The sequence below is a fragment of the Propithecus coquereli genome, unplaced genomic scaffold (genome assembly GCF_000956105.1).
Source record: "Propithecus coquereli isolate 6110/MARCELLA unplaced genomic scaffold, Pcoq_1.0 Scaffold533, whole genome shotgun sequence".
NCBI classification, from domain to species: domain Eukaryota; kingdom Metazoa; phylum Chordata; class Mammalia; order Primates; family Indriidae; genus Propithecus; species Propithecus coquereli.
The window spans coordinates 1,873,640-1,896,675 of NW_012151208.1; the positions used below are offsets into that span (position 1 = coordinate 1,873,640).

A 23,036-nucleotide genomic window follows, 5' to 3' on the forward strand; every position below is an offset into this window, starting at 1 on the left:
AGCTATGAGCATTAGAAAATAAGAACTACTATGTGAGAGAATGTAGCAGGGTGCACAATGCAATAATAATAAAAAAAAAGACTATTGCCTTTTAATTAAAACTGCAGTCTGGAACACACAGCATTCAAATGTGTAATCAAAAACCAGTCACCAATAAAACTTACAAGCGTAACACGCTGAAGCAACTTTCCAGCTGTCTTAATAGGACCCCTGCGTGTGGCAGGCTTTCACAGGGCAGAAAGCAAATCTTCCCCTTTTGTGTGTGGCTTCTGTTTCCTCAGAAGGTGAATCATGCACTTCCAATAACAGGATAACGTCAGAACAATCTGACAATGGATGGAGGCACTGCACGTACGACTTTATGAATTAATGCTCGGGGAAGTCTGCATGATGTCTCATTTTCTCCTTCCTCATTATCAATGCAAAAGTTAAAAGACATGTTTTAGCCATTCTGAAAATCATGCTAATTCTCCAGAAACACAGGGAATGTAGATCACTATCAGTTTTGCATTTGCAGCTCCAGAAGAGGAAAAGTAATCCTAGCATTTCTCACTAGATTTTAAAACTATCTTTTCAAAGTGGTCTGTTTCAAAATATGAGTTGGTGACAATTATGCCCTTCCAATTAGCTTTTGATAGAGCACATGCTTTAACACAGGCAAATACTTTTCTGTTTTCTTATGGCAGAGTATGAGCACCGATTTCTAAATGCAGGCTCTTCCTCTCCCTGTTCCTTTGGTTATATTCAGAGGATGAATTTCACACCATGAGGAGACCAGAGGCATTCTAGGGCTGTGCTCTCCAATACAGTAGCCACGAGCCACATGTGGCTATCTAATTTTAAATTTTAATTAATTAAACTAAAAAGGTAAACATTCAGTTCCTAAGCCCCACTTGCTATCTTTCAAGCACTCAGCAGCCACACATGGTTAGGGGTTACTATACCGGTTTGCACAGATACGGGACATGCCCGTCATTGTGGCCAGCACTGCAGGACAGGGCAATGCCAGAATTTCTCTTCAAGCTTGCTCTATGCAACTTTAAACAAGGAAAATGAACTTGAAGATTTCAAAAGTGGCCCCTCTGATGATTTACGATCTTTTATATAGATAGGTATAACTGCCCAAAGCCTGGGCAGCATGAGTCTGAGCTGGCTTCTCGACTGTGGGCTGAACTCCTGGTGACTTGCCTTAATGAACAGGCTGCCAAACTTTCTCAGTGAGAGGCGCCTGCTCAGGCCCAATTCTAGAGGGACCCACTAATGCCATTCGTGTCTCATTATGAACACGCTTATTCTGCACAGCACTTGGCTGTCGCCACTGCTCGGCCCTGTGTGCATGGCCCCAGCAAGCCGCTGGTCCAGGGAACAGCAGGACGTTAGGCCTGAGTGGCCGTCTGGCGAACAGGCACTCTGACACTAAGCTGGCACGTGCTGGCCCAGCAGGGGCTGAGCGAGGCGTGACAAATTACTCAAAGAGCTGAGCTAAACTTATGGCTGACAACCACCTGAGCCTTCAGACCGCCGTGGCCCGCTGTCAACGCTCAATTCATGGCTCCCCCTTTCAGTCCACAGTCTGCTTGTGGGTCTGGGTTAGAGCAGGCACGTCCCTCTAAAGACCTGTCATGCTCTGCCTAGTATCGCCCTGCTGTTTCCTGAAAGGCCCCACTGCGTCCAACACATCCACATACAGTGCTTGGCACAATGGTGAACAAAATAGAAATGTGTGTGCATTTTGCTAAATACTCTATGGAAGACACATATCTGGAAAGCAGCTTGCCATGTTAATCAAGCTCACAATCAAACCTACAAAGGGATGCTGTGCATAATACCATAGAAATTGACCCCAGACAGCAGCCCATCATTCACGTCCTGATGATACTCTCCAATTGTCATAAGCTTGTCCTTGTCAAGGCTGAGAGATCTGGCTCCTAAGAGAAAGTCCAGCACTATGTTTACAGGGAGTAATAATCCAGTTCTGAGATTCTCTGATTCAATGAATATTTATGGTTTGACTCCTAAATTAAGGCACTACAGGAGACAGAGAACAAAAACGTACTTCCAGAACTGGATACTAGAGGAGGAAGTGTTTACTTCATAGCAGGTTCCCCATCTTGCCATTCATGCCCCCAACTGTCACACATAGCACACACTCTCCCATCCCACTAACTGCAGTGTTAACAGTGCTAAACTGGGTGTTGTCATTTAGACAAACATCCATTAGGGATTGGGGTGAGACCAGGAGATCATCAAATACATTTTCACTCATGGTCCTAGCCAGGGCATGTAAACACCATGACAAAGAGAAAACAAATATCACCCTAACTCTGGCAGCATTTAGAAACAGCCAAGAATCTCATAGGTGCCAAAACCCATTTCTTTTAATACCCTTAAAAAACATAGCCCTGGGATCTTAACTGAATTTATTAGCAGAACTACTAGCAAGGGCAATTTGGAGCAGTATCATCTGACATTTTCTTACCTAATATCCTTAGGGCTTCAATGCTGGTTGCTTTCTATAACAAAAGGCATTTAGAATTTAGACATCAAAACGCTCGTAAGGTTCTTCTCACATGTACGACATGTTAAAATGTGAACTGAATGCTGAAATAATGTCCATGAGGGGATGGTCAGAGGCACCCATTTCAATATTAGCCATTGCCCTTTTATTCTCTTAAAAAGTCCACTAACAAATGTGAAACTTTTAATTCTGTTCTGAATTACTGTCTCATTAGAAGCCACACACAGTAAAGTACTTTTTTAATGAGCAATTTTCTCCTTGGTTACTCAATGCAGAGAACATTCAAATTACTAACCAGAAACCTATCTTGGTTTCTGGATATTTTTGAGTTTCTTTAGTGACCCACTCTGTCTACCTTTTCATGTAGGAAATTTTATCAATTCTTAAGTCAGACCCAGTGGCCCGTGCCTGGGAGGTTGAGGCAGCAGGATCACTTGAGACCAGGAGTTTGAGTCCAGCCTGGGCAACATAGTGAGACCTGACTCTAAACAAACAAACAAAAAATTATTAGTATTTCCCGATTTGACTAGAAAGGCTGTATGTCTTTACTGGTTACATTTTATCAAAAACTTCCAAGAGAACTTTCCAAGACCCTCAAGACACCGTGCTGAACCTGCTGTTTCAAGAATTTGAGAACCCAAACCTGTCCCAACTTCATCCTGATTATTTTCTAAGTTCTAGAAATGATAGCAGCAGCATGACAGTCAGGAATGAGCTTGCATTTTGGCAGAAGAAAAGCTGGGTTTGAATTCCAGCTGCTCTTTCCCCCATCAGCTGGGGGACCTGAGGCAAACTGCTCCAACCCTCAGCCTCAAGTTATCTTATATGTAAAATGGGAACACCAACATCTGCTGTCAGGACTGCCAGGAGGATGAAATGGAATCTTAGCTATGAGCATCTACCCAGGTTCCAGCACAAATGAGAAGCACAATCAATCTGGACTGCCTGCTCCCCTCATAATGTGGGCTTACAGGTTCCATTCCAGAAAGAATGTGGTGGACAAGCTAGAGGAAACCTCTGCATCAGACTTTATGGCAAGCAAACCTCTTATGCTAGAATCTCAAGAGCAGGGAAGTCTTGTGATCTCAATGAAGTGATCAGATAATGGAAGCTCAAAGAGTTCAAGTGATTTTCTAGAATCATAGTGACTTAGTAATGGAATTGAGACTAGAACCCAAGTCTTCTAACCTTTACTGCTTTCAGCTAATATCCTGAATTCTAGACTATATGGTGTTAAGTTCAAGATCTCATGCAAGGTTGGGAGCTAAATTACACAAGGACAAATCAACTGACTTAAACATATGTGGGCTATAAAAATCACGCAGCAACCTAAACTTGAGTACATATGTGTAAGCTGTACCTATACCCACAGGCCATGCTGATTTTATAAAATATAGAAAAAAAATTACTCCATTTTAATTTCTTTTTACTTATTCAGGCAATGTGTTTGTTGACTGTTATTTAGCATTTTCAACCTTCTATCTTGGAATAACTCTATCTTTTATCAAGGAAAAAGAGTACTGTTTGTTAGAGGTTATACTGTAGATTGCATTTTTCTCAACTATTGAAACCCTTCTTGCTGGGACCTTCTCTAAATTTCCTGAGGGTGGACATGATACTCAGACTGCCAAAGTGGCCCTTGCTGTCAGTATGTTTGTTCTGTACCTACCCCTGGTTTTCTTTCTTAACTCGTGCAGCCTCTTAATACTGACACAAGCAAGCTCAGAGCTAGTCACTCTCTTGACTCTGCAGACTGTCTACCTCCCCAGCAGCTACCTGCAAAGGAGAGAAAGCCATGTTTCAGAAGCATCTGGGGAGGCTTCTGACATCCACATGCACCCCTCTCAAAAGTTCTGGCACCCTCCAGGGTTTGCTGCCATTGTTTGTTCCATCCCTTGAGTATATGAGGGTGTAGAAGGGTTGGGAACCTCTGCCTGTAGTTACCGTGTATAACCATGTCATCTTAAACCTTATATTAGCTTTCTGTGGCTGCTCTAAATGACCACAAACTGAATGGCTTAAAACAGCAGAAATTTATTCTCTCACTAGTTCTGGGACGCCAGAAGTCCAAAATCAAGGTGTCAGCAGATCATGCTTCCTATTAGAGGCTCTAGGGGAGATTCTGTTTTTGCTTCTCCCAGTTCCAGGTGGCTGTTTGCATTCCTGGGCTTGTGGCTCCATCACTATAATCTCTGTCTCTATGGCTACAGTGCCTCTTCCTCTTCTCTGTCTCTTATAGAACACTTGTCCTTGTATTTAGTGCACATCTGGATAACCCAGGAAGAACTCCTCATCTCAAGATCCTTAACTTACTTACATTTGCACATACTCTTTATCCAAATAAGTTCATATTCACAGGTTCCAGGGACTAGGACGTGAACATATCTTTTTGGAGGCCACCATTTAGCCCAATAAACTCCTGGAGGACACTGTATGAGTCAGGTTCATCCTTATGTCACACATACTACCTAACTTATAAGCACTCTACACAGTATTTATTGAGTGGATAAATGAATGCCTAGGATTTGTGTCCATTGCTTTGGGCCATGCTACTTCTACATATATTCTAGGCAAAGGCAACTTGGAAGGAGAGGTTAGAGAGTTTTCGATTTGAAGTAAAACGCTACCTAGATTTAAAAAAAAGTGACACAAAATTTTTAGAAGAATGTATGAGGCAAAATCTTTATGACCAAGGGGTATGGAAAGATTTATTAAACAAGAAACCAAAAACATGAACAACCAGGGAGAAGACTGGTACATCTGACCACATTCAGCTTAAAAGCTACTATTCCCCACAATACCACAAAGAAGGCAAAGATGCAAAGCACCAAGTGGGAGAGGGCACCTGCAACACATAGCTGACAAAGAGTTAGTGTACCAAATATATAAAGAACCCCTAACAAATCCATAAGGAAAAGACAAATGATCTCCTAGAAAAATGGTCAAATGACATAAGCATTTCCATAAGATACACTATGAATGGCCACTAAGATGCTCAATATCACTAATAATTAGGGATTATTAGAACCACATTTTATATATATTAGATTGGCAAAACATAAAACATGTAATAATGCCAAATGTCAGAGAGGATGTGGGACACAGGAACTCTCAGAGCCCGCTGGTGGGAGGTAATTGGCCTGACTTTTCAGGAAAGCAATTTGACATTATTATCCAGGAAAGGGCAGATGTATGTGCTCTGTGGGCCAGCAATTCCACTCCTTGGTATGTGAGCTCTTGCACATGCATGCTTGTGCAAGAATGTTTATAACATTCTGTAGACAACAGCAAAAAGAAAAAGGAGAAAGAAGCCATTTTTAACTTCCATTGATACTGCAGTCACACAATGGAATACTATACAGCAGTGAAAATAAATGAACTATAGCCATGTATGTTAATATGGATGAAACTCAAGACAATGGTCAATGACAAAAGCAAATCACTGAAGAACACAACCAGTGCAATTCTATTGAGAGACATTTTTGAAACAGGCAAAGTGGAACATGCTGCCCAGGGCTATCCATATATACAGAAAAATATAAGACAAGGGAACGATAACTAGGGGTTATGTCTGTGTGTTGAGGAGGTGGCACATGGAAGAAGCGTCTCCAATAAGTTGGCTGGTACAAATGGGAGGTCAGTACAGGGATATGTTTTAGTATTCTTTAGAACTTATGTAAATAATATATGTTTTCTAGTATGTACAAAATATTTCACAATAAGAATAAGTGATCTAGTGAGAATGGAATAGAGCACTAATCAAATAGATCTTTTCTCATCCCTTGGAAGAACAGAATGAGCTTCTTTAAGTCAAAGGTTGATATAAAAGGTATATGTTGGGCTATCAGAACAATGATTAAAAAAAAAGCCCACTTGACTCAGACATAGAGAAAGCAGAAAAGACACAGTGCTATTTTTAGGTCCTTACTTCCAGAGATAGACCAGAATGTGACAGCTTAAAATTTCCAGAAAGTCATGGGAACTCTGACACAAGGGATTTAAAGAGCTCAAGTCAAACGTGGACACAAATGACACCCATGGTGGGGATACTGCTCTTCTATAAAACTACTTTTGTTGGAATTACTATGCATTAACAATGACAAAATGGGCTGTATCTGAGAATGGTCAAGATACTAAATACACACATGGGCCTTTGTGTATGATGTCTATACAAGATCCTAGTGTGCTCAGAAAACGATCTCAAGTGACTCTGCCACTTTCAAAAAGCAAATCCACCTTCACTCAAGTGTTCATCTATTCAAGTGATATGTACTGAGTGCCCATCTATGCTAGGTGATGGGCATGTAACCGGGCAACAAGACAGATGTCACCCCTGCCCCAGTAAGCCTGTATTCTAGCAGGAAGGCAGACTAAAACTATTTAAAAGATAAGTCCACAGAATAAGGCAAACTGTCATTACATCAAGAAGGAGAATCAAGGACAACAAGCCTTTACGTCTGAAGGCAGGAAGGAGCTAACCAAATGTGGGGTGGAGGGGTGGGGTGAGGAGTGTAAGACCATTTCAGGCACAGAGATTGGCACAAGCTGGAAGGAACTTGGGGTGTTGCAGGAGGAGAGAGGAAACTGGAGCTGTGTGGTGGTGAAAGGGTGGCAGGAGGGGCAGGTGAAAGACTGGCTGGGGCTGGCTCACCGGAGGCCTGAATGGTTTGAGGCAAGGAAGCAACGTGATCTCGCTTAGGTTGTTAGATTGCCCTTAGAAGATGTGCACCACTAAGGAGGGTCTAGAGTGCCCTCAAGTTTTGAAGAGGTCAATGCTGACTGGCATCTCTGTGTTCAATCAATGGGCTTGTTCAAACATCTCAGTATCTTACTCATTCTTTACATATTTCCAGAAGTGGATGACATATATTTAGGGCATGTGGAAGAGGTAAGGTTACTTGCAGATTTGAAATGACCAGAACCTCGAAGAATGGCCTTCAGCATGGCTATGAAGGGCTGTTGTGTAGCAGAGAAAGGGTCATTTTGGGTGATGTGCCCTGACGTGGAGGGAGGAGGGAATGGAGCAGGTGCAGGCGGAAGCAGGCCTCGCAGGTGAAGCAGAGAAGAGAATGGGCACATCACTCCCACAGGACAGAAACCTTGTGAAAACAAGATTACTTAAGACAGCTGTGGACGGAAGAATGCTATTGTGATTCAAACATGTAAATATAACCATGGATGTATTTCAACCCTAGTAAAAAGACAAGCCAACAGTGGCAGCATCTGAGCTAGAGGAATGGCTAAGAGTATTTCACAAAATCAGGAAATTAATTAGCTCTTTCTTCTGCTGCTCCCCACTGGTAGCTTTTAGAAAAAAGGGTACAGAAGAAAATAACAGTTTCATTTTTGGGGGGAAGTGTTTTGAACAGTGATCAAAGGATAAAGTCTTAAAATGCTTAAAGGTCTTAGATATGACATTAAAAACACAAGCAAAGAAAAAATTGGACTTCATCAAAATAAAAAACTTTTGTGCCTCAAAGAACTCTATCAAGAAAAGTGAAGAGGCAACCCACAGAACAGGAGAAAATATTTGTAAATAATTTATCTGATAAAGATCTTTCATCCCAAATATATAAAGAACTCTCACAGATCAACAATAAAAGACAACTCAATTAAAAAATGGGCAAATGATTTGAATGGACGTTTAACCAAGGAAGATATACAAATGGCCAGTAAACACAAGAAAAGATGCTCAACATCATTAGTCACTAGGGAAATGAAAATCAAAAGCACAGTAAGATACTACTTCATATCTACTAGGATGGCTATAACCAAAAGGACAAGGGGTGAACAATAACAAGTGCTGGTGAGGATGTGACAGAATTGGAATCCTCATACTTTGCTGGTAGGAATGTAAAATGGTGTAGCCACTGTGGAAAACAGTTTGGCAGTTCCTCACAAAGTTAACATATGATCCAGCAATTCTACTCCTAGGTATATACCTGGGAGAACTGGAAATATATGTTCACACAAAAACTTGTACACATATGTTCACAGTGACATTATTCACAATAGCTAAAAAGTAGAAACAACCCCCATATCCACAACTGATGAAATGAAAAACAAAATATGAAATATCCATACAATGGAATCTTATCGAGCACCCTGGGTTTGGGGTGCTCACCACTGGTGAGAGAGAGGGAGGAGTCAGGAAAAATTCCAGAATCATGGTTTGTTTAAGTGACTAGGTGAGTGGTGCAGACACTGATGGAGAGACCTGAGGAAGGGAAGCCAGGCTGAGTGTGAGCAGCCTAAAGGGGTGTCTGGGGGAAATGTCTGGAAGTGCTGGGGCTCAGCAGAGAGGCCTGAGCCAGAGCTGTGAGTCATGGGTTTGGAGATGACCTTGGAGGAGAAAAGGGGAGAATGCAATGCCAGGAACCACCTCCCCTCCACCTAGAGGGCAGGCAGAAGTGAAAAAGCAGGCAAGGGAGATGGAGGGATGGGGAGAGAGTGATCTTTCAGAAGCCGAAGGAGGAGCGTTTCTGGAAGGAGCCTCAGATTCGACGTACTTCTGTACTCTAAATGCTTTTCCTGGAAGCTGCCACCCGGCAGCACACTCCACATGTGGGTTCAGCTGGCATTTAATATCTCTAAATAAATGGATGAAATTCCATAATTACGAAGACAGGAACAGATGCCAGTTACATCCTAAAGCCATACATCATTTTCACAAAGATTTTGTTTGTCTTTCGATATAATACAAATTTAAATTCTAGTACTGTTTAAGACTCCAAATAAATGAATCATTCAAAGTAAATGTCACAGCCTGGTAATGGATAAAGAGGATGACTTTACTGAACAATGTAACCAAATAAAATGGATGTTTTGCAAAAGGAAATTAAACACATGGAGGTATAAGATATTAGATTAGGTTTCAAACCCTAATGATACACTCCTGAAGAGGAACAGTCCACCAGTGCTCAAAAAGAAGAAAATATCCACATAACCAGGTTTAAGAATAATTCTGAGGAAATGATAAGAGCAATGAAAATGGGAAAAAATAGATTTTCTTCAGGCTATTAAATTACAGACTTTTGGAGAAGGTCTGTTCTCATATTTCCATGATCTTCCGGCATAGGGAGCTGAAGCTCTCCCTCTTAGAATCTGAGATGCTTCAAGGGTGCGATGCATTTGGTCTATATTTTTATTACAAATGTTCAAATCAGTCCTTCCCAGGGGATTGATTTGTGAAGGAGCACATCTTTAATTACAGCATTTTCCATTTCCATCTTCTCCAATTCTCCCAGTGCACCTCACCTTCTGTAAATCACCAAGTGAGAAAATGCCTCGTGGCACTGTCGCTCAAAGTCTCACATCAGTAAAAATATAAGTGACAAGAAAATTAGTCATTCAGCCTATTTCAAGTCCAGAGAAAGTGCTGTCAAATTGAGTGAGAAAAGATTCAACAGGCTACTTCACTGATGAAAACGATTGAAGAAGTGATGAATCAATATGAACGAACAATAAAAAAACCTCAGAGCTCCGCCATGCTTATGCCAAGAACTTGACTTCTGGGAGGGAAGGAGTCAATGTCACTTGAATTGTTTCTGTTTCATGGGTTTTCACTCGTCCTAAAGACATGGTATGGTAGAAGCTAAAAAATGTACTCCTAACTAATTACAGAAGCGATCATTGCTGACATTTTTTTTTTTTGCATTTAACATCCACAAAGTGACAACTAAATGGAAAACAATTAGAAATGCACAACTGTCTCTAAATGTCTTGAATCCTGTTTGTGGCAAAGTATAAAAAGAGTAGATGATTAAAGAGCAATACACATGGATTTTAAACTTTGGCTTTATCATCACTGATTGTAAGAGAAAAATATTATTAAACACAATACATTACAGGTATTATTCAGTGCAACATAATTTGAATTGAATTAGCCAGTATTTACTCTTCAACTACTCTGACTTTGAAGGCAAAAGCAACTTCCATTTGGCCTACAGATTAGTTTATATCTAGGTTGATTCTAAAATAAAATAGAATCATGATGATATATGATAGATAATAAGAAAATAAAATTGACAAGTTCAACAAAAATCATCTGTTATCATGCCCTTGGAATATTCTCAACTGTTGCCTATCAACAGCTTGTTAGTCCCACATGAAGTCAGACTGGGCCTAGGCATGGCAGAATTAAATTTTCTAGTCCAAAGTATTTATACCAAGCTCTATACAGATTTTCTTGATTTTTCATTTCTGAAAGCAATTTTGGGGAAATAGTTCCTTTTCATAATATTTCCAGTTTGATCTGTATCGAAGTTTTATCCTTTGTGCATTTAAAAATAATAAATATCATATCTGGAAGCAGAAAACAATATTTTTATATTTCTATAAAATAATTATGATGGCTTAAAGGTATCTGAGTTTTCCAGGAAGATATTCATCTTATATCACATTATCAGATGTCAAGAAGAAACTCCAAGAAAAGTTAGGGGTTTACCAAATGAAAGAGACCTAGAAATGAGGAAAGAAGCTCATGTGAAGGTTGCCAAGTGACCTTCCTGGCCTATTCAGACTGCCTGAGTGCTACGCTGGGGCATCGCAGACACCTGAGTGATCAGTATCATTGCTGACTTGCACTTGAAACTCAATATACCCCACAGACTTATCAGAGCAAAAAAAAAAAAAAAAGTATGTCACAATTATCAAAACCTAACTGGAAATTTGGGGGATTTCTAATAACACAAAGCTCTTCCATGATCAGAAGAAGCAAAACTATGTTTTCCACTTAATATTAAAGCAATTGACTTCTGGCTACTAAAAACAGTATGCGATGCAACGGGCTCACTTAGGCAGAAGCTACACTAAGCAAGCACAGGGTTGAGCTATCATCCTGAATGGCACCGGGGCATGTCTGAACTCCCAGCACTCTGGAGAGCTGCTTTGTCTGTAGGCACGGACAGTCCCGGTCAACAAGACATTAGGCCCGTGCAAACCGAAATGGCCAGGTGAGCACGGAGAACACTACTTTCATTAATGTTATGACTGGGAAAGTGGTTTTGAGTAGCTGGAGGGCAAAAGCTCTTCTTTTACTCCTTTTATCTCTGTCTCAGCATTTGGTTCAGTGTTGGGTAAAATAAAAGATGATCAGGAAGCATATATAAGTGACTTAAATATTGTGGCGTAAAACTTACGTTCTGCTGTCAAGGCTGGTCATGAAAATTCCCACGGGTTGCTGGAATGATTACTCTGACTCAACTGTATTGTTATATACCCTCTGCTAATCTTGGTTCTAGGCTGTGCAAGAAAAAAATATACACATATAATTCTGTTAAAAATAATTTACCCTGATGAAAGTTTAGCTGTTTGAGCGGGGTAGAAAAACCATGTGTTTCCTAACAAATTCCCAGGTGAAGTGCACTAGCCTGAGGTCCGCATACGGTGGCCATGGGTTCTGATGACACTCGCGCTTAGTGCTGACAGAGGTACACTATAATGACACTAAAGGAAGACTTAAGGAAAAATAGGGTCTGGTGTGGGGTCAGGTATAGTCGCTGACATATTCTCAGATAATCAGCAGCACACAGTGTACAGGACACCCTTTACAAACGCACTCCAAAGAGAAAGTTCCTGCTCTGGAGGCCCTTCACACGAGGTGTCTGGGGCATGTGAATCAAACTACAACCTGAGCGTAAGCAAGCCCCTGGCAAGGGGTGCCTCTTCTGATGTTGTGTCAATCAAAGGTTTTATTTAGATAATGATACCAACTAAAATGATCAAGTGCTTTTCATGGGTTGAGCACTGTTTTACAGGCTGTATCTCATTTAATCCTCACAACCACCTCCTGTGCCTTGTACTTTCACAATCTTTGTATAGAGGAGAAAATTGAAGAGCAGAGAGGAGAGGTGTTTTGCTCCAGGGTCCCTCAGATAGTACCAGTAGCCTGACTTGAGAGTGCCAGCTCAGGTCAGAATTCTCCTCCTACGAGAAAAGACCAGTGACAGCACAGCTAGCAGAAGGCCCAGTTCCAACCACTTACTGGTGTTTTTACAGAAATCTGAGGAGGAAATGGAAGCCCTTCTCCCACCCCCTCCAATTTGGACTATTATCCAACAACTTCAGGAGAAACAAAACATGCTATGTTTAGAAAGATTTCTCTTCCTGTAAATTAAATAAACCTCAATGCTTGTATCTCAAGTAAATATTTTTGGCCCTACCATGCCAGTGAGAGAAATCCCCGTGAGTTAGAGCAGGGACAGGAGTGACAGTTTCACTAAATCTCATCAGTGTGTGGTTTGCAGGGTGGGGGCTTCTGCAGCACAGCACACCAGGCCCTTTCATCCTGCGCTTACTAATGCAGATGTCTCTTTCTTTCTGTCACGTACCTCTTTGTTAGAACTCTCCCCGACTGGCTGGCCCAGGTGCTGGTGGCCTCCTGCACCCTCGGCCTGGCACCCTGTTTCTGGTGGTGGACAGGGTGGGGCATGTGTGTCCTTCACGTCCTCCAGTGCTTCTGGATGTTGTTACCATGCACCTGTGTGGCCCCCTGGCTTTCAATCTGACATGGAACAGTGTCATGCCAATGACCCCGCAGGTTGTCAGTTACAGGAAAGCAATTTTCTGTGTGAGCTGTGACTAAATCTGGCTCAGGATGGACTGTGGGACGAAAGAAAAACAATTTTGGGGGAAGGGGTCTTTTTTTGTACTTGGAGAAGATATATTATCAGGTGCAAAGCAGATATTCAGTCCTTTCTGAGTCTGACATTTGGACAACAGATTCAACATCTCTATTCCATTTCAACAGATACCTCTGAGTATTTTCATCTTTTAAGAGTAAGGCAGAAGGAAAGAAGGTAATAGGCTGTCCCGGTAGGAATAAAGATCAGAATTAGACATTCTTTCATGATAACATATGCTTTAAAAAGAAAATTTCAGATAAAAAATGATTGGTGCTTATATCTTGATTTTATATTCTGGGATTATTCTACTTTACACTTTCATGAAAACTGTCTGCTTTTATATTTCATATGCAAAATTTCCTGCCAGAGATCCCATCCATTCTGACTAAAATATACAAGTAACAGAAACAACCCGGAATGCTGTTAAAGATGAAATTCCCAACTCACACAATTCTCTGGGACTTTCCACATTTAAGCCTCTTAGAGTCACTCGATATCATCTTCGTGACTAAAAATATAACTGCAGTATTACTTAAAATTATAATCAAATCATTCTCTGGCAAATTAAGACACTTACTCTTGGAAAAATAGCCAAATTGAATTAGGTATGTCTTTTCTTGATAGATCAAAAGCAGCTCCATTAAATCAGCAGTTTTATATTAATGGCATGAGACATGGCCCAGATGAGAAAAATGTCTTTTGGAGCCATTTTGTATTTTATTTTAAGAGAGATGGAGAAGTTCCTCACAGATTCATACTCAAAGTAGAATTGTATTGCAGGTCCCAAGGCCAAGAGGCCAGATGGGACCCCAGTGCAGTGGGCCCATCTGTACCAGGAAGCCCAGGTCCATGCTCTTTCACTTCCTTATTTCTTCTCATTATTGTGCCTACTACCCATCCATCTAACCACCAACCATCCATCCATCCACCCACCCATTTGTTATTTATTAAGTGCCTCCTATACATCCAGTATTCTTCCTTCAGATGTAAGAAAAGTACTTCCCTCCTCCTCAATCCTCTTCAAACCTTGGCTCCTATAATATCCAACCACCATACTGAGCGTTACAGTATTTTGGAAGATTCTAAAACACATCATTGTGACATTATATTATAATTAGCCTGAGTTCTACTGAGGCAATATCTCACTTAGAATAAAAGAAACAATCTTTATGAAATAAAAACAACCTACCTAGTGTTGGCATAAAGCTCTGCCACTTATGAAGCCCTTTCGTAGCTACGCACCCAGTGGATCCTCCTGGAAACATCAAACCACAGACGATACAGCAGAAACAGTTTGCAGAAATGATCCTCCGAGACCACCCAGCTAGTCTGAGCAGGGCTTAAACTCAAGCCCAGGCCAATCTGTTCCAAATGCTGGCTTCTTTCTGCTACCGTATGCTGTCTTGGTTTAATCTTTCAAATTTATTTTAGTTAAGAAGTTTGCAATGTTCATCGTAAGTTAATCCACAAATACTGGTGTTTGGTGCTAACAGGAAAGATGAGAATAGACAAATCAGATCCTTCTCTTTCCCTCTAGAACCAAGAGTAGCACAAAATAAATTGGCAATTTTTATAGCTAATCTTGGCATAAATGGTGACTTCCTAGATAAATTTTTATGTGTATAATTGTCTTAAGCCAGAATTTAGAGTAATAAACTATATTAATTCAATCCTTTCCTTTATGCATCAAAGTTTGGGAAATTTAAATGAGCTAATTTAAGCAAAAATTATCTTACAGTGATTATTTCTGGTCACATTTTGAGGACAATAAGTACAAAATTATGAAGTTCCATTTATTATTTTGAATGGACCTTTTCAACGAGAGAATGATTCAGCACCATCAGACATGGATTATGAAGTCAGGACATGCTTTAACACTGGGGAACAACAAAGCTTCCTGTTGTAAGATTCATTCGGCTTTTGCATCACAATCAAAACACCGAGAAGGAATAAGAACGGATTGTAATTCTTGCATTGCTATCTTCCAAGGGTAATAAAGCTTTTAGTAAACCCTTATTTTTAATTATGTGCCACTTGGTATCATTAAAAAACACTGAAGAGAGTGGAATCATCTGTACAATGACTCTGAGCAAAAGAGGAAGCAGAAATTCAGGCCCAACATTCATTCCATGCATCACCACGGTTTAAGTCAAAGCCTGAGTGAGATGCAGGCTCCTAGAAGTCCTGGCCATGTGGCCTGAGGAAAGTAGCTTGCCCAGCAGAACCTCCATCCCCTCATCTCTGAAAGGGGGCTGACCTGCAGGACCATGTTGCAGTGAGGGGAACAATGCCACATGTGTACCTGTTCATGATCACAGTAGCAGTTCTTGGACCTTGTGGCACCCCAGCTTGGTCAGTGGAATCTAATGGGGAGCAGCTGGCAAAAGAGAAACAAGGTGTGCAGAGCCCCAGCATGCTAGAGCAGAGGACACAAGGATGGGCTTGGACCTGACAGCTGATCAATCACTGACTACCTGGCACCTAGCCACACCACCTCCTTGTCCCATAGCCAGAATGCTTCCACCAAAAGGTGAAGAAATAATAGGTTGGTGCAAAAGTAATTGCGGTTTTGGTCCGTGAATTTTAAATCATCACAACTAGGCTCAAACGTGTCTTTATTAATCAAATAGGAATCCTTACAATCAACACATTTTTTCCGAGAAATAAGTTTGCTTATTCCTGAAGCGTAAAAATCCGTGCTTCGGGATTTGACGAACTCTTGGAAAGCATTTTCTGCATCCTGCTGCTTGTGGAAGCATTTTCCCTGCAAAAAGTTGTCGACCACTTGAAGAAGTGGTAGTCGGTTGGCGAGAGGTCGGGTGAATACAGAGGATGAGACAAAACTTCGTAGCCCAATTTGTTCAACCTATGAAGTATTGGTTTTGCGACCTGTGGTCGAGCGTTGTCATGGAGCAGAATTGGGCCCTTTCTGTTGACCAATGCCGGCTGCAGGCAGTACAGTTTTTGGTGCATCTCATCGATTTGCTGAGCACACTTCTCAGATGGAATGGTTTCACTAGGATTGAGAAAGCTATAGTGGATCAGACAGGCAGCAGACCACCAAACAGTGACCATGACCTTTTTTGGGTGCCAGTTGGGCTTTGGGAAGTGCTTTGGAGCTTCTTCTTGGTCCAACCACTGAGCTGGTCATTGCCAGTTATCATATAAAATCCAGTTTTCATCACACGTCACAATCCAATCGAGAAATGGTTTGCTGTTGTTGCGTACAAGAGAGAAGACGACACTTAAACACGATGATTTTTTTGATTTTCGGTCAGCTCATGAGGCACCCACTTATCAAACTTTTTCACTTTTTAATATGCTTCAAATGCCAAACGATGGTAGAATGGTCGACATGTTCTTCGTCAACTTCTTGCGTAGCTGTAAAAGGATCAGCTTCGATCATTGCTCTCAACTGGTCGTTGTCAACTTCTGATGGCCAGCTACTGTAGCAGATTCTGAAGCTGATCAAGTATATTGGTGATTTACTTTGTAGACTGATGTTTCTGACTGTTCTCATCCACTCCTGATGACTATTAGAAATGTCACTTGAAAAATTCTCTTTGTATTTCTCTCTTGCTTTTACCTTCCAGACTTCACTACTTCTGTATGTTGATAGTAGAGACAAGGTCTCACTGCTTTCATGAAATATCACATATGTACATCATTGGGGATACCTTGTCCCAGTATATATTCTATGTCAGGGGTGGGGAACCTGCAGCCTTAAGGCCACATGTGGCCTTCTGTGTCCTTAAGTGCATCCTTTGGACTGAATCCAAACTTTACAGAACAAATCCTCTTATTTTTATTAATACATTTTTGTTCATCTTTTATATTTTTATTTTAAAAATAACATATTTAGAATACCAAAGAATAAAAATAAGTTTCAAAGAAACAATCCTCTCAGATTAACAGGCACAATTAGAACATTAGTAAGGCATAAGGGCTACACTGACGGCTGCTATGCTCATGATTAGTTCCAACTTCCCCCGCCTGACTGGCACCACTACCTCACGAGGCTGGTTGCTGAGAGTTTATGGGCGTTGAGTATGCCAGTCTGTTATCAGCTTTTGACAATGGTGTGCCATGTCTCTGTTTGAAGTGGAATTTGTGAATAGTTGCACAGCTCAATAGTATTTTTTAATTCTATCTGCTTAACAGCCCATCATATCAAAGAAGACCAAGAGAATGCCAAAAGAAGAAAACCAATTTTTTAATGAGGATTGGTAATTGTAATATTATCTTGTTTCTGCCAAAGATAAGATGATTTGCTCACTTTGTGATCCTATAATATCAACATTAAAGAAATTCAATGCTCATCAGCATTATAACACTCATAAGGACCACAGATATTTTAAATTAGAGGGAGAGGCACCAAAGATTGTATTGCAGAAATTAAAAGATGAAAAGCAAAAGCAAAGACAGTTCTTTCAAGCAGCAATAAGACCTAGAAATAATGCCAGTAAAGCAACTTATAAAGTAGGTTATATACTTGGAAAAAAGGGAAGTCATTCAGTGATGTAGAAACTGTGAAAGAATGCATTGTCAAAGTTTGTAGGATGCTTAGACCCCGATAACATTTCAAACTACAAACAACTGCCTATTTGCAGAGAATCATGACTGACTGGCAGTGTGAATTAGCCTTCACCTTAACAGAACAACTTCATATAATACTTCAAAAGGAAAATATATATCATTCAATTGCTTTGGATGAACCAAGTAATACTACTGACTCGGTGCAGGTTTTATACTTCATTCGGGTCATAACGTAAGATTTTCTTTGCTACGAAGAGTTACTCACTTTGGGAACTCTTGAGAACAGAACACTGGGAATACACATCTTCAACAATTTTCAAGATAAATGTTGTGAAGTTGGACTGAATTTGGTACATTTAGTGAGTGTATGTAAAGATGGTGCACCTTACATCACAGGAAAACATGAAGGGTTTATTGCACAGATAAAAAAAGTATTAACAGATCCAGATGCTCTCATTTCTTTTCATTGTATCTTACATCAGCAAGTGCTACTTGCTGCGCTATTTTGAGTGACAGTTTGCAACAAGTTATAAGTATTGTTAACACACAGCATTATCAGTTTTTTAACATGCTAAAATTGAAGGATAAAGCAAATGTGGATTTGCCCTTTCGTTCTAAAGTGTGTTGGCTACTGCAGGGACAGGTGTTAGTGAAAATTTTATATCCACAAGAACAGACGGTTAAATTTTATGAAGAACACAATCAGCAATGTGAATTATTGAAAGATTTCTATAGGAATGCAGCATTTCTGTGTGATATCATGTCAAATCAAAATGACTTGAATATTTCTTTGTAAGGTAAAACTAAGTCTGTATGTGATATGTGGCAAAAAAATCCAAGCATTTCAAAAAAAAAATCTATCTTTTTACAAATACTTCTTCTCAAAAGGAAATTTTGGATGAACATTTTCCCCAGTTAGCCAAGATCACTGATGAGCAGGATGGTATATGGGAATCACTTGAAGAATATGCAGCTGTTACAGACCTATTAATTGGAGACTACAATGAAAGGTTCACTGACTTTGAGAATCATGACCTCACACTCAAATTAGCATTTCGGCCTCATCTAGTTGATATCACCAATGTACCTAAAGAACTACAGATGGAATTGGTTGAGCTCTCAGTACATGACATTTTAAAGTCATGCTTTCTTGTTTTTCAACCACTTATTGCTGTGAATCTACATTCTCCTACCTAACCCAAATGAAGGCACTCTAAGGTCACAAATGACTGATAACCATCTAAAGGATCAGCTGAAACTGGAACCTCCATGCTGCAACCAAATATTCGAATGCTTTCCAACAAAGAGCAGACACAACAAAGTCACTAAAAGGTTAGTTAATAGTTTTCATTTTTGAAACAGTGCAAGAGAAAGGTAAAACAATCATGTACCACACTTTATCTAATTTAAAAATTTTTGATATAATTTGTAAGCTGGCAATAAATTATTCTAAATTATCCTTGAGAGGAGGGAATGGAATTATGCAAAAACATTTCAAGCATAATGTGACTATATATAATAATAATGTGTTATATATTTCAAAATTGCTAAAGGAGTAGATTTTAAGTGTTCTTGCCACAAAGAAATGATAAGTATGTGAGGCACTGGATATGTTAATTAGCCTGATTTAATCATTTCACAATGTATCCTACCATCACATTGTACCTCATAATATATACAATTATTATTTGATGATTCCCTGTCATAACTGTCACATATAGAGAACCTCTCGATGCAGCAGTAATTTCCAATACAGGCCTGCATCCTGGGTTTTTCCTCTCCACGAAGTTCAAATAGGGGCTATCTTTAATGAAAAATATTTACTAATATTACTTGTTCAGATTTAATAAGAGAGATATATGGGTTATACATCTTTTAACTTGTAAGTAATAATAAATCATATTTAGGTCATTGAAATCATATATCTTTTTAAAAAGCTGTTGGTGAGAGAAATTCTAAGGGCTGTGAAAAAGGCACCACTGTTGCAGCAGAGCTAGTGATCGCTTTCACTGTCGGACTCAGCATTGAGAGCGAGCTATTTCTTTTCCCCCTGATGATCTGACCACTACAGAATAAAATACCTGGGCCGATTTTCTAAGGAGATGGGTCCCAGAATGTGACTATCTCATTGTATCCGTTGATGAGAACTGCCAGGGCTCTCCTCTGGTGATTATAGTTAGCTGCCTGGTGTCACAGGCCAGGTGATTGCCATGGGTTAAATAACTGGGGGAAAGGTCAAAGGTTACCAAGCAGTGGGTCTCAGAGCACTGTGACTATGCCAATCTTATTAAAGGTGAGCACGGTATACACTTACTTCAGTAAGTCACCTAATGAGCTTTTGAACTTTTTGGAGGGCAAATTAAAGGTATCTACTTGAACTTTTAAGTCACTTGGTAATGCCATCTAATCACCCTGAGTAGGAGAGAACTAAAATAAAGGCCACAGTATTTCCTCAGAAAACTTTTATGTGAGGTTAATGATGTAAGAGAGACTAAAAGGCACACTAATTCAACAATGGGAAAATAGGTTCTGTCATGTTATACGTACATGGGAGAGCAAAAAATTATTTATTTATTTAGAATGATTTATTTTGAAAGAATGAATTCTAATCTATCTTCAAATAGCCTTGTCTTTGAATTTTTTTTTTTTTTTGAAACTAGCTGGCCTCTTCTTTTTGCCAGGGAGAATCATCGTCATTGTTAAATGCTCTAATTTCTGCAATTGTCCATTCTCGGAGTTGCCTGTGTGAAAGCAGCTTTGCTTGGTCTGAACGCCCAGCTGTGCTCTGCTGGGGCCCAGACACGGCCTCCACTCCAACTGTCTGGAGGCACACATCTGGCTTGTTGGTGCGTCCCAAGCAACTCCTAAGTGAATCATACCCATTCTAAAGAGCCTATATTTTAAGAAAGATTATGCAAATTTAGTGATCATCATTCAGTCATTTCATGCCAACAAACATCTAGTAACATTTCTATCCATCTGTCCATCTGTCCATACAGACATAATGATCAACCCTATTATGTGCCAATCAATTGTGTACCTAGATTATCTTGTATAATTCTCAAAAAATCCTATGAGGAATATATTGCTAGGCTCACTTTATAGCTGAAGAAACTGAGGCTCTGAGAAGTTAAAGATTAGGTCAAAAGCAAACCAACATTGGGAATTTCATATAGTTCCACCTAATAATTTACCCAGAGCCCCAGAAAGAGGGTGAGGGGTGGACTGTATCCTTCCCACAAAATATTTTGAAAGAGGTGGAAGGAATTAGGAGGAACACCTAAACTCAGAGTGGGTGGGAGGGTGGGGGGGTTAGAGCAGTTGGGGCCATGCACAGGAGACCACCTCCAGCGGCTGCTGGTCTGTGAGAACTCAGGAACAAGCACTTTGATGTAAGCAATAAATACAAATTCAATTTTAAAAGGTACTCTTTTAGTACTTTTCTGTACAAATCACACCTATGGTTTGACTTATCTCACAAGGTTGAAATGTTTCTTAGATGAAGTCTAACAAAGGAAAATATTCATGAACAAACCTACTCAGCTCATTTAAAGTAAGCTCTAATTAATTTCATAATTAATGTGTTCTCTTTAAATCTAGTTAGTATCATGCACCCAAAGGATTACAAAGACAAGGCCACCTGATTAAATAGCCTGGATGTTTTCTTGAGAATGAAGACAATGTTCATGAAGAACTAGGACTGAAACCTCTGCTTCACCACATAACAGGTAAAGCTAAAATATTTCAAAATGTAGCATACTTCAATGAAATCCTGAAATTTATCAGAACAGAAGGGAGATCAAATAAGAAATAAAATATCCATAATGTGCATTTTATACAGTAGAGCAAAATATACTTAATAAAATGTAGATGAAAGTTTTACTACGTTCTTTGTACCAAAAAAAGTACTTTGTTTTAATCAGAGCTTCTCAGACATGCCATCCAGCTGTAAAATATCTGCAGTGGGCAGGAAGGGGGCAGAAAGAGAGGGGACAGTGATGTACTGGGAGTGTCCATGACTTGGTGCCCATTTGAGGGTCTGAAAAAAAAAACCCTGAAAAACCCAACATCTAATAATTTAGCAAGGTCAGGCAGTAAGGAATAGTGGATATCAGCAAAATGAAAACAAGAATAAAGCAAATTTTAATAAACATGGTTAGCTTCCCCCAAACAAAAGTTGCTCATAGCCACACACACTGGCCTCTCATGGTGATTCATACGAAGTGCCAGCAGCTACCCTCAGTGAGAGTTCCAGGCCAGGTGCTGAGCTAAACCCACAGTCAGCAACTGGGCTTTAGATTTTAAAAGGAGTAAGTTCAAAGTCACAGTAGATGGGAAAGGTTTTAAAAGCATCTTAAAAACAAATGGAAAAGCCCTGAGTTCTGCAGGGGACTGTTGCAGCTACAGCCAGAAATGGCTGAGGGTGAGTCACTGACATCCTAACACTAAGACACAGAGAGAGGCCACCAGCTCAGAAGTGAAGACAAGGCAGGGAGGACCGTGTCCCTGATGGGATGTATACGTTTGAAAGCAGTTTGCCATCATCTTTTATCTGTTTGTGTAGAAGACTGTATTAAAATTCCTTCTAGAGAGAGGCATTCAAAGTGAACTTAAGAGAAAAAATTCTGCAAGTTATTTTTAGGTTCTACCCGATGCCCTGAAGCAGACATGACATTATAGAAAGATGGCTCCAATATGGAATCTGTTCTTCACCTACAGTTCCTGAATTCAACATATGCCAAGGCTTGAGGTGCAAGGGGAACCACCTGCTATCTGAGAGCGGTGGGTACCACAGCCCTGTTCCCTTGTGCGAGGTCCCGCAAAGCCACCTGGGTGCTGTGTGCTAATGACAGACCCTCTTACAGCTGTCGGAGACTCCTGGCCCTCAACTCAGCCCTGGATGAAGAAAATGGCTGTGAGAAGCGGTAGCAGGGACAGGTGAATGAGAAAGAAATAGGAAACTAAATGCCATGATGCAGAGGCAGAAGTAACACTTTGCAAACTTAGGGTGTTTGTCACTCCCGAGTAGAACCGCATACTCAGGCCGGGCGCGGTGGCTCACACCTGTAATCCTAGCACTCTGGGAGGCTGAGGCGGGCGGATCGTTTGAGCTCAGGAGTTCCAGACCAGCGTGAGCAAGAGCGAGACCCCGTCTCTACTAAAAATATAGAAAGAAATTAGTTGGACAACTAGAAGTATATATATAAAAAATTAGCCGGGCATGGTGGTGCATGCCTGTAGTTCCAGCTACACGGGAGGCTGAGGCAGGAGGATGGCTTGAGCCTAGGAGTTTGAGGTTGCTGTGAGCTAGGCTGATGCCACCGCACTCACTCTAGCCCGGGCAAAGAGTGAGGCTT

At 40.4% G+C, this 23,036-nt stretch overlaps 1 protein-coding gene across 1 annotated transcript in view; it reads right to left on the bottom strand.

The window, feature by feature from the left end:
- Positions 1-23,036, bottom strand: part of RALGAPA2 (Ral GTPase activating protein, alpha subunit 2 (catalytic)) — a 303,038-nt gene that overhangs the window by 15,632 nt on the left and 264,370 nt on the right. The window lies entirely within an intron of this gene.